This window comes from Syngnathus leptorhynchus, chromosome 11, assembly GCF_054491065.1.
Source record: "Syngnathus leptorhynchus isolate UIUO chromosome 11, UIUO_Slep, whole genome shotgun sequence".
In the NCBI taxonomy this organism is placed as follows: domain Eukaryota; kingdom Metazoa; phylum Chordata; class Actinopteri; order Syngnathiformes; family Syngnathidae; genus Syngnathus; species Syngnathus leptorhynchus.
Window position 1 is genome coordinate 1,725,063 of NC_141205.1, and position 13,350 is coordinate 1,738,412.

Consider the following 13,350-nt stretch of genomic DNA (forward strand, 5'->3'; position numbering starts at 1 on the left):
CTTTGTAGTGTCTGTGTGTGCGCAACACAACAACAACAACAAAAGTACAAATTAGTGGTGACAAAGCTCCACTAACACGTAGCTAGAATAGCAGAAAACCAGAAAAAAATAAAAATAAACACAGGGAAGCGGCAAATGACAGAAGATACAAAACATGAATTCAGAATGAATCATGACAGAAAATGTAATGCAATCACTGTTTTGTTTGAACGTATTTCTTTTTAGCGGCGAGCTACCTTCAAATGACCCCAAATCCAGATCGCTTATTTTCCCGCCGAGGCCGACGTCCGTGCAAACGAGTTTAAATGCTAACCTTTGCGATCACCTTGAGCCAGATGAGATCATGTCTTTTTATTACATCTCCCCTTATTCTTGGACCCTCACAGTGGTGAAGAATAATAACTCACGGTCGTTGTGAACTTTAACCTTCAGAGAGAAAGCGCTTCCATCCATTTAAAAGCCTTGTCAAGGTCGCAGTGAACAAGCGCTTGCACTAATGAGATACAGTACAGCATTTGCCATGCGACCTCCAGGGTGCTTCTAAATCCCCTCCTGCTCCTGGATGGATAGAGAGGATCACCAGTTCAAACGCTTTCCCTTTCCACCCCCTGCCGTTCGATATTATTTATTTTATTAGAGGGATAGTCGGGGATGGGGGATGCTCAGCAAGGGAGTAGCAGTCCCCCTGGCGGGGTACACCTGGGTGGCTGCCTGGCTGCGATAGCTTTTGAAAAAAGTCTGCAATTTGTGCTTGTTTGATTGCTTTATTCTCAGACTGTAAAGCTTGTATTTTTTTCCCACAAAAAGAACATATAATCTTTTCAATGTACTGCTCATAAATTGATTTTTCACCCTCCCAAGTCAGCAAAATCCGCAATATGGTGTATCACAACAACTGTATACAAAATGCCCACATAGAAAATTACATGGAAATGATATTACAAATAAATGACGTCTACTATTTGTCCTTTTAATAATCATCTAGCATCTAAAATGCTAAAAACTTAAGGAAGAACTTTGAGCACAGATGCACGCACGCACGCACGCAGAGGCTAGACAAAAGTCACTTCCTGCCTCCCAGCAAAAGTACGTGACCCCAATTTGCTGCAGGCAGAAATGGCGCAGGACGTTTTTTTATTTATTTATTTTTTTAGTTGCGACCGAGGGACTACAGACTGCGCTTTCACAGGACAGTGAACATCAAGCCGGTAGGACTGAGGCAAGTCGCCCCGGAGAGAGTGGGCTGTCGGATTGAGGGACAGCGTGAAAAATGGGAAAGGGGACTTGCTGCTAAAAAAATAAAACCATATTGCCCATTGTCAGAGCTGTGGTGGCCTGGCCTCGGGGCTCAGTGTCACACACCAAATGCCTTTGTGTTTTTCCAATAGGTTACTTGATATATATATATATATATATATATATATATATATATATAGGCATCACATCTGCATTTATGCTCGTTTTTTTTTTTAGTTAGTTAGTTATTTAGCTAATGTTAATGATGGGTTGCTTTCCTTTGACTTCTATACATACTTCTCTGATTTTAATTAAAAGTACCCAAATGATTTGCCCATTGATCATGCTCTGTTCATTACATTGACTTTCCTTTTCCAATATTCACAAGGGTACTTAATATGGTTGGTACACAAATAATAAAGATTGGATCATTTGGACTCACATCAACTTCATTTGCTTCATTAAAAATAAAAAGAATGCAAATCACTTTAAAAAATGAATAAACATTATAAATATAATCTTTTTTTCACTTGCCACCTCTTCTGACAGCGAGTATTGGAGCGCGACCCCGTCGCCTTTGGTCAAAAAAAGGAGGCTTTAATTTTGTCTGACCTTGTAGACATTGTGCGGAGAAAATGGATCGGCTAGCGCTTGAGGCAACACTTGTTCCTTTCAAATGTCAAGTTTGCTTTGCAGCTGCCACACAAACGCTCACACACACATTCCAGCTTTGCATGGCCATCAGCAGCACCAAAGCAAGCTAATTTCAATGAGCTCGTCATCGGCCTTCCCTCTGTGCCTGGTTAGTGGACAATCACAGCGCCTTTCCACAGGTGACGGATCGGACTTGCTCTGACACGCTCGGGCGTGAGCGTCTGCAGCTGTCACCGCTCAAGGGTCACGTCACATTTCATTTCTCCGAAATAGAACAAGGAAGAGTGGTGGACGCTTCGGGGTCTTTTTTCTTGAAGTCCAGCAGGTCAATAAAACACTGAACTTCATGTGAGCTTGCTGGTCCTGTTGGCAAGGTAAGTGTTTGGACTCTTTTTGCTTTGAATCATATTGTATTTAACACAAAATAATGATTTTGTCACATGGAATTATGATGATCAAATCAAATATGGTGTCTTTAAAATGAATTGAAATGATTTTTCTCCCTCATAGTAAAATCCAATGAGAAAATTCCTTGCCTAAAATAAGAATAAAGCTGGCAGAATGCCAGTTGTTTAAAGCTTTCATTTTATTCCATTTAACAATCAGTTCTTCATGTTCCGCCTGCCAATTTGTTTGACTTAATTTGCTTTTGAATCCCACGCTGCCTTTGAAAAGATGTCACTTCGAATTTGCCACAAATGCAAGCATGACTCACACATTCTTCTATTCAGCATTTTCTCCCTTTTTTGTCATCAGAAATGTGACGCAGCATGATGTAACGGTCGGGAACATGATGATGATTGACAGCCGCCTCGTGACTAAAGACTAACAAGGTCGTGATCGGCCCACTGGCGTATACTTAGGAGTTATTTGAAAGCAAACCAGGCTCTCAATTTGCCTGTCATGTGGAATGTTGTCAGTGAGTCTGGTGAAATGTAACAATCTCCACTAAAACCTATAAAAAGATCATTGTGAAATATTGTGCTTTTAAAAAAACACAATTAAAGGTGTTTTCAAATATCTTTCCCTATTGAAACGAATAAAATGCAGTACTACATAAAAACATACAGAAATGACATCATTGAACACATTTGGCCAGAGTTTGTCCTTCACCTCAATTCACTTTGTGTTGATCCTGCTGGTGTTCACAGCTTGGCCACCCGGGGGCAGTATAAAACAGACAAACGGCTAGACATACAATCCTAGTCATTGCATTTTTTTTTTTTCCTCCAAATTGAATTGCTGTCGGTTTTGCCTTGATTTGCCACTGTTTGATGAGTAGAACGATTCTCCTTCTCATGCGTGTCGGCCCTCTGGGACTTTATTCTTCTTTTCATTCATGTGCATTGGTTGGAATCAAATATAAAACACACATCTGCTCAGGTGGCCTATTGTTATTGTTCTTATTATTGTTACTGTCCCCTGAGGAAGGAAGTCTGCCTGAGCGTTTGGCCTGTGATGGGAAATAATAGCGGAGAGACGTACTATGTCATGAAATGTCATTCTTGGATGGAGATTTTGCCCATACAATCAAAAGGAGACACATTGCATTTGTTGACACATTCCGTTCAGCGCATAAATGATGCTGGAAAGATGATGAGATGGCACCCTGCTATTAATGTTTCCAAGGTGCAAGCCGATATACATAAATATGCGCTGAGAAGCTATACTACTCGATTGCCCATTCAAACTAGATGTAGTAAAGATGATTTGTAATATAATCACACACTTGTCACATTCCACCTCCGTCAATCTACAGGACTGCATTGTATATGCAAAAAAGCCACACACCCACGAAAAAATCAAGCTTTTCTATCCACTGAGGTAGATTTAGTTCCCGAATTTCCCCATCATTCCCTACCAACTTTCCAGCCCCATCACTTGGAGCTAAATTTATGACCCTAATCACCCGTTCACATGTTTTGGCCAGCTTACACAAAACGCACTCACCTTTTGTCAACAGATCAATCACGAATTTGTGTGTTTGCTTCTTTTCTTCCAGGCGATGATGCAGCAGTAACATCGCAACTTATTACACCCAGATGAAACTGCTATCCATCTATCCATCCCAGGCTCAAAAAAAAGAACGGGTCAGCAGAAATGGACTGAAATATTGGAGATTGTACACCTTTTGTGCAACAGCTTTGTTAGTGGCGTTCAATACACTTTGAGTTGCAGTGATTGACATTTTCTTATTCTCTTTGGCTTCTGAGCAAGGACACTCCATGATGAAACACCCACGGGGCTTTAAAAGTGAAGAATGTTGACGGTAAAAATCCATTTTTTGATATCTCAGCACAGATGGAACATTATTTTTTTTTCACTTCCCAAATCTTGCCAAAGCACGGATTTAACGCTGAAGTAAAACCACAGCAGAACATCCAAAGATGAAAACTCATAGGAACTGCAACAAGAGTCCACGCACTGAATTTCTTTGCAGCTAGACTGAATAAAAAATAATATAAAAAAATATCTATTAAATAGAAAATATTTAATGGCATTAATATACATGAAAAAACACTTGGATCTTCCATCCATTCAGTTTCTTAATAATAATAATAATCAGTTTCATCACCAGGAAGTAAATTAGGTCAAAAATCCAAGTGCTTTTTTGATGTGCTGCTACAAAATGGCCAATTTGTCATTTCCACCACGTAGCCTCCATAGGTGCTGGTGTGTGTGTGTGTGTGTGTGTGTGTGTGTGTGTGTGTGTGTGTGTGTGTGTGTGTGTGTGTGTGTGTGTGTGTGTGTGTGTGTGTGTGTGTGTGTGTGTGTGTGTGTGTGACAAAAATTAATGACGCCGTGCTTGGTTTGGCATGCTGAAAAGCGGAACCCAGTAATTGCATCCATATTTTCAGCACGTCTCTCAGTGTGAAATGATTCATGGCGGGAGGCTATTTATAATCAACTCACTTGGACACCTATTGTCTGTGCAATAGGAAGGACCCCAGCCTTGTTGGCCATTTACATATTTATCTTCTACTTTTGGCTAACTGACTAAAATGACTAGTGTCGCAACATTAGCATAATGGGAGAGTTAAATCATTTTTAAAAGTTTGGAGGCAGTCATTTTTAAGTTTTGTTAAGTCAGTACTATGTGCGGTACCAAATTGGATGATTACTTCTTAAGAAGTGTAGAAAAAAAATGTAGAAGCCATCAAACAAGTTATTTTTTTCTAAAAAAGACGGTGTAGAATGTATCGATTTTTAATGTTTATTCATTTTAAAAATCCACGACTAATTTCACTGATATGCCCCAAAAAGTTTCTTTCACATCAACATCCGCTTTTCATACGCACACTATCTTCTTTAATTGCCGCACATATTTGTTCCCATTTTATGTATCACAAGCTCTTGAGATGGCTGTTCTACATTTATTCCATCTGACAGCTGTGAGTCCATAAGTGACAGCGCAGCTTATAAAATATTGTTATTGGCCAAAACAAGGAGCTTGCCTCTGAATAATAAATCCATTCAATTAAGCGGCTGTGACAGCACAAATATTCCATGATGGTTAAAGACGGTGATGATTCGAAAACAAGAAAAAAAGAAAAAAGAAAGAATGCTTGAATATCTATGCGGCTGGGCAAAGCAACTTTTTATCTCCAAAGAAAGTCTTGGAGGTACAAAAGCTGTCGCAGCCGAGTGTGGTTCTCCCCAGATGACTTCTCGGGGCTTTCAGTGTCGGGCTTTGATTTTCCAGATTGAATTCGCAGGACTCCAATTCGTCTACGAGCAGGTAATGGCAATTGATTGTTATGGGAAGTCACCGTTTCTGTGAATGCTTTGGAGTCCTGGCTAAAAATCATTTCGTTCCTCTCTGGTGACTGACAAAGGGAGCCTGTCCAATGCTCATTATCAGCAAGACACAGTTGACAATCCTGTACTCAGTTCTGTGGTTTGTGTGGTAAAGGGCTCTATGAAAATATGCCAGATTAATGAAATTTGGAATAGTTCTTCTCAATCATTTAGGTGACTATAGTCCTTGGCTGCCAAGGGATATCCCATGATGTGCTGAAAGCCTGGCTCCGCCTCCCCGTTGCCATGAAACTTTCATCACGTTATGCCCTCTTACCTCTTGCACCCCCACAAGTGGGATATGCAAGAGTCAACTTGAGTAAGGTTCAAATGCAAATTCATGAAGGATTGGTTAGATCTTAGAATACGGTCTAAAAACTCGGCTCTGCATGAATGAATAGAGCATTTTAGTTCTGACTGACTGACTGAGCAAATGGCCAAGTCACAAAGTGACCAAATAGTCAACTAAGTCATTCCCTCAGCGTTGGTTGTCTGAAGATGATGAGTGATGGCATTTGTGCCGCGCTTGACACATTCAAGGGCTGCAATCATACTTTTATGGGCCAGCTGACCTTTTGTCCAGCTATTGATTAAATCTATGTGCTGCTCCACATATGGAGTTGTGTAAGGACCTCCTACATATGTTATCTGGCTTCTATTCTGTTGCTCATAAATACCATTGGTGTCCTCCACGGTGCAATCCAAAGAAAAATCGAGATCCTCGATGGCAAAAGCAGGAAGGGGTCTCAGTGTGCCCGATTGTTATGATCTTATTTCTTATTTTGATTCTACTTTATGTGAGTGCTTATATGAGATAAAATATACTGCAAATTGAATTTCATCTCATGGGGAATATGAAAGTTTCTCTTTCTTTTTTTTTTCCATCTTGATAAGTGGGACTTGGCATCAGAAGCATTGATTCATCTATTTACTGTATAGCTTGTCCTGTCAGGATCAGGGACACTGATTGACTGCTCCTCTTGAGATGAATACATGATGCTAAATAAACATTGGATCAACTAATAAAGCGAGTGCAAGCCAGATTTATTTATTTTTTTCTGCCTTGATCTTTCCAGAGAGTGCCGCTAACATTGCTCGCTGTGAAATGAATGCACAAATGTAGGCAGGGAGGTGGGCTCACTGATCACATGGCGGTCACATGACACTTTTCTTAGTGGAAGTGGAGAGGGACCGGAGCATCCGATCCAACCCTGCATGCAGTTAGTATCCGCCCTCCAGCTTCTCTTCCTCGTCATCCTCCTCTTCCTTCCGCCTGCACGCTGCAGCTGACTTTCTTTCCCTTCGCCACTTGTGCGCCACTCTTCATCTCAGCAGTTGGGCGCGGGGGGGTGGCATCGCCCAGGCAAAGCATCTTCTATTTGCAAGGTAAGAGGAAAATAACTTTTTTCTGTTCCTTCTATGCTTAAAGTGAACACAATGATTAAACAAGTCCATGCAAATTTTGCAGCCTTTTCAATTTCATTTTCAACTATAAGAATGCATGATGCAGAGAATTATTTTCAGAACTGTATAAATCAAATGAATGACCTTAATATGAAATCCTATCTCCAAACCTTGGGGGTAAATAATCCCACTGATGCCACTTAAATATCAATATATCCATCCACTGGCCCTTTTACTGGCAAATTCAATCCACGCAATTTGCACTTTTATTGATTTTTGTTCCACACCCAATATTCAATGCCTTGCAAAATGACACTTTATCAGAAGGAAGTAGAAGATCTCTAGGAACTTTTCCACATCTGAGTCCCTAGTTGTCAAGTTCTTATGTGATGTTTGAATCTCAATGGCAAAATGCACAGACACTGCTTTGTGTTTGTTTGTGTTTGTCCGGCCCCCCGCAGGCTGCATGCAATCAATTTGACCTTGCAAGCGCACCAGGCAGGAAGGCAGGCAGGCAAGCAGGCTGGCCCCATCCAGGCAGGCAGGCAGGCAGGCAGGCAGGCAGGCAGGCAGGCAGGCAGGCAGGCAGGCAGGCAGGCAGGCAGGCAGGCAGGCAGGCAGGCAGGCAGGCAGGCAGGCAGGCAGGCAGGCAGGCAGGCAGGCAGGCAGGCAGGCAGGCAGGCAGGCTGGCCCCATCCAGGCAGGCAGGCAAGCAGGTCGGCAGGCAGGCTGGCCCCATCCATCACCTTTCTTGAATGTCAAAGCTCCACACTTGCCCTTCATACCACGTCAAGTCAACTAAACCTGATCTTTTAACAATGCGTTCACTATGAAGCTTGTAGTTTGCTGTAGACTTGAATTTGCGTTCATAATGTATTTCTTGTATTTTGGGGATTGGAAAACGAAGCAAAAAGAAAACTTTGGGATACTGGATCATATTCAAACAATGTGTCACAATCTAAAACAAAAAGATGCACAGCACGTATAGTGAAATAATGATGATCTTGTGTCACTTTGTGTGAAATCTGGGCCTGCATGAGTGGCAAGAGGTTGTAGCACCTCCCATCTAGTGGAAGCACATTTAATAATTTTGCTTGTAATTTGATGTTGCTGACATGTATTAGGTCCAATTCTTTGTCATAACATTTTTGGACCAATTTGGGGGCTTTAATGTTTGTTTAGTTCTGCACATTTCGCTTTTTTTTTGGCTTGACACTTGATCCCCCAAAGTCTTGACTATTTCCTTATTTATTGTTGATCATGGAATTTGTGTGAGTACTTCTACAGTATATTGTAAAGTTGTCTAAATTCTTGCGACATAACTTGACACTTTCCGCCAATCATTTTGCAGTAGCTGTGCAAGTGTCATGCACAGCGATTAGCCTGCTCCACTGTCACGCCAGCGACAGGTATTACAAGTTAAGTGATTTCCAGAGTTTTCAGACACTAAGCTTCAGCTTGACGGCCTGCCTCACTCGGAGAGAGCGGCCAAATATTCCCTTCCCCACCTCAGTGATCCATGAAATGGCTGTTGGAAAAGAAACATGAAACTCATTGTGCTCCCTGAAAATTCCTTACCAATATCTGTGATAGCAATTATGTGCATATGTTATACATATATATACACACATGTGCATCACCTTGATGGGCTCTCATCCCTGTTTATTTATGTTTTTTTATTTTATTTTTATTAACCCTGGCAGCCTTCTAGCGTCTTTTGTCTCCTTGCAAATTTATGATTGGCTTTTTGGATCATTCTTGTCCTCTCCCTTCTAGCCCCACGAGTAGAAGTGTCACGACTTTCTCAATTTTTTTTATTCAATCAATTCCGGGGGTGTTTGCTAAGTGAAGGATGACCTAATGCTCTGTGATGGAATAAGAGAGCAAACAAGGGGCTAAATATGAATGGGATGAATATTTTATGCTGGCTGCAGAGCTGCGATATAGTGCAATCATAAGCCAGAGCAGTTCCATTTAAAGGGCAATGTAAAACCAAAATGGCACTGCGCCAAGGGCTGATAAATAATGCTCAATAGCGTGGCACCAGAAAAGAAGAGAACGGATCAGACAATCTTTTATGTTTTTAACGAAGTATAAAAACAACAAAAAACCAATGCCATGCTGGGAATAGTGAAAATCGGCAGGTAATTAATGCCCAACCCCAAAAGGCTGCAAGTTTCGTTTCCCCCCAATTATACGAAATAAAGCTCACCCCCTCACTTTTTTCAATCACATTAAATGAAGCTTCCCCTCACTGAGTACAAAAACTGCAGAGGTAAAACTTTCAGCAAATAAAGAAGCATCATTTTTCAGCCCAAAAATTATAGTCGGCAAAATCAGCAATCAATTGCTGAACAGCAAAAAAAACCTTGCAAAATTGGCAAAATCATGAATGCTGAACTGCTGTTCACTATTTACAGCCTCAATACAAATTCAATTGCACATTTGACTACGATTATATAGCAGACTTTACTTACTATTTTCCCACATGGGCTGGTACGGTACAGCAATAAGCGGGAAAATGATTCAAAGTCGTCCACATCGCTCGCTGTGCGGCAAACCGACAAACAAGGCTCTCAAGAATGAATTCAAGTCAGTTGTGGTCGTCATGTTAGGCTTTTAGCAGAACTGTCCAGTCTGAACTGGGAAAAAGAAAAAATCCCAAGTGTACCTCCGGGCCAGTGTGATTATTCCTGGCTTCCACTTTTAATGAATGCACCATTGCTCTTGGTCGCCAGTCTTCTTCAGCACAAACGTGCGCTTTTTGCGGTCATGTGGCCTGTTTCATTCCCGGGAATGTATTATCTTGTGCATCGTCGCCTCGACACTGACAGAGCACCTTCTTAGAAATTCCTCCTCTTTCATTCCGTTATTCAGAACATGATCACGTGTGTGGGACTTGAAATGCAGTTGTCATTCCCACTGCGAGGCCGGCAAGGCCCTGCTGAAGATGAGAATTTTTTTTTTTTTATATACAAGCCTTTGTGGATGAGTGGAGAGCTAATGATCTGCTGCGCTACTTTTCTGACATGACTGCATCATGCATATATGCAGTTATTAGGAGGCAGTGTGCCAAATAGAGCTATCCTTTTTTCACCTCTGGTTGCAATATAGATGATTGAAATGGCTATTTAAGACTCCTTCACCTTCTTTTTCCCTGCAGATCAATAAAGCATCATCTTGTTTTTTTTAAAAATTATTTTCTATTGCAGAGAGTAAAATGGATTTATTGCTATGTTTGTGTCAAGGTTCATCTTTGGTGCTCCATTCAGACTTCAAATTCATCTTTTTCTGCTACAATACGTTAAAAATTGATGGGTTAAAACCCTTTAGACTCCCATGAAGCTGAAAAGGACATGATTTAACTTTACTTGGAGGTTTCTCAAGCTCCTTAAATCGAAATGTCTCTGCTGTCGATTGTTTTGCAGACTCGTCGAGTTTAAGGATCAGTTGAAATTTACACATAAATTGACTCTGAAAGGCTAAATTTGACAATTTGCATTCAAGTCTAAGCACATTGCACACGCTAATTCAAAATGATGAACTGGCTGCTGTTTTTGCATGGATTGCCACTGAATGTGGGAAACAGGTTGTTACAATCACGGAATCTCCCCAATGCCTTTAATCTGCATTTCATTAAATGCATCAATGCATAAAAGTAGCCCAAAAGTGTTTTTGCTCTCCAAGAAAAAATTGTTTTGAAAACAAAAGAAGAAATGAAGAGAACTCAGTCTCCTATGTTTCCAGGGATAATTTGCTCTTTACATAATGCTGAGGGAGGGAGGTCTGCCACTTGAAAAAATTCCAAGCCCGAGGTTGTGTGGGGTGACACATGAGACCACTGGGGCTGCTATGGTGGCAGTAATGATGTCATTTATGCAAATTTATGTTTGTTTTTTCTAATTGGTTTTCTTGTCTCTCTAATGACATCACATCAACTGTAATTAGTTGTATTCTGTTTCAGATTAGGCCTTTTTTTTATCTTAGTTTGTTTTATGTAAATTATTTAATTTGTAGTCTTGTTTTTAGATGAACTGCCACACAAGAATAAAAAAAAAAAATACTTTTACTAATCCTAGTAACATTACTAATAGACTATAGAAAGTATATTATTGGAGAATAAAAAAATACTCACCAATGAGTTGTAAGGTTAGAGGAGGCATTCCCCAAGGTTCACTCTTAGGTCCCATATTCATTAACAGACATGGTTGGACTTTAAAAGCTAATTTATTATTTTCCCTCATACGATTAATGAAGTCTGCCTTGAGCCCTTAAATCCAAAAATTGTGGGACCTTAAAGTCAACCTTGAGGGATGCCACATTTGACAATGTTGCTCTTGTATGATGATTAATCCATTCCTTATCTCCCACTATGAGATGTTTAATTTAATTAACATTCTGCAGGAAGCATGGCTTCAATTTGCATGCTTCCACTCTGGGTTAATGAGCTTCAAATGTTTGTTGGTCCATTAGTCACTCAATTTGGACTGGAGTGAACTTGCTATAAGTTCTCATCAGTAAGTAAGCTCTTCAGTGTCAATCAGGTGAGCTTTTGTGCACAAATGTGTCATGCAAAAACAAATGGTCGCCTGAGCACTCTGGAGTTTGTGTGTGTGTGTGTGTGGGGGGGGGGCACACTAATGACAATCACCGTGCACTCTGTTGCTCATGAAACCTTGGAGCTTGTCATCTCCTGGTGTGAGATTTGCGTCACAGCAGCCCAATTCTATTTTCATCTGCACCAAAAGAGAAGATTGGGGCAATCAATCAGCGATCCATTTCTTTAAACGTAATTGGAAAGAGAACACTTTTATTCAGAGTGCAGACATTTTTCATTTGCCGGCAGGAACCAATGTGTGCTCCAATCAAAACAAAATGAACAGAATTCTGATTGATGAACAATTGCATTTCAACCCCGTGAATAGCTTGCTATGTATAAAACCTCTTGGAAAACAATATTTTCAACATGAATCTTTCTGATTGCTGTACCTACATAGAAAAATGATTTATGTACATCATGATATACTTATGTAGCGTTTCTCCACATTCCTTTATCCATCCCATCCTTTTTAGTTAATAGCGAGTGGTATTTTTAGAGCGCAATGCTTGGTGACGTCACACAGATGACTAATGCTTGTACTACTCGTTTTCTGCTGAGTAAGCACTGCTGCTTGCAGATCACGACGACCGTCCGCATATATTCTTTATTTGTTTTCGAAAGCCAAAACCTTGGGTTGGACGGACGGATGAACACATGGCCCAGACCATAAATGTGTTTTCGCTCATGGATGCAGCACTTCATATGTATGTACACACTATATCACCTTATCAAAAGATATATATGTATATATCTAGCTAATTTGTGCATTGAAGAAAACTCCCGGCTGCTCTGCTTACATTTTGGCTTTGACATGAGTGCAAAGGCGGTACACCCTTGGGAGATATCAGCGTCTCGTCTCTGTGATAATCCCACTGCATGCATTTGAGAGCGCCACTGGATATTCATGTTACGGCTGGAGAAACTTGGTGTGGGAGGATTTATTATCCTCGCTGTTACATCAAGGTTAGCAGCTAAAATATTGACTTGGATGACCCAACTAGCCTATTTGTATAGTAACAGTCCTTTAAGATGCTGATTTGGTTGATTCCATCTGGATTTATTCATCTAAGCCGCAAGGTGACGTCACTGTGAGCACCAAGTTCAGACAGCAGTGTGATGCAGTGTAACGTCACGAGCGAGAGCAAGAGGACGTCAGTGCATCGCTTTCAAGTCTGCAGGACTCATGAGTCATGCTTTTTTTTTTTTTTAGGTCCACTGTAGGAATGCACACAGATCAGTCCAGCTTATACTTTTTCTTTTTATACTTGAGCTTGCAATTCTTGTTCAAAGTTGTGACCTTCTCATTTCCCCAAATAAAATATGCATCTTTTTTTAAGCATTTTCAAATCATTGCCAAATGCTTTGGGGAGAAAAACCCCACCAGACACGTATTTTCTCATTTATCTTAATGCAGTTTTGAGAAGGACAAAAGCAGCGGGTCTGAATATAAGCATAAAAGCTTCAGACGTACGTCTGTCTATGTTCCTTCCCATTAACCAACACAATAGGAGCTGATTTTAGTGGCTCCACTTGAGCAATAATTGATAGTCACAAAGTGCACTCACGCCATTTAAATCCCACGTTTGTGCACTCTGAGGTGGTGAGCCGCTTTGTGTAGTGGCGTCATATTTAAGCCAACATATTAATTAGAGCGTGCA

General features: G+C 40.7%; 1 protein-coding gene across 1 annotated transcript in view; it reads left to right on the forward strand.

The window, feature by feature from the left end:
* The first annotated feature begins 6,963 nt into the window (after positions 1–6,963).
* The window catches only part of rap1gapb (RAP1 GTPase activating protein b), a 49,554-nt gene continuing 43,167 nt past the window's right edge, over positions 6,964–13,350 (forward strand). Inside the window, exon 1 of the mRNA XM_085924028.1 lies at positions 6,964–7,074. The gene's annotated coding sequence lies outside the window, so the exon portion shown is untranslated. The remainder of the gene's footprint in view (positions 7,075–13,350) is intronic.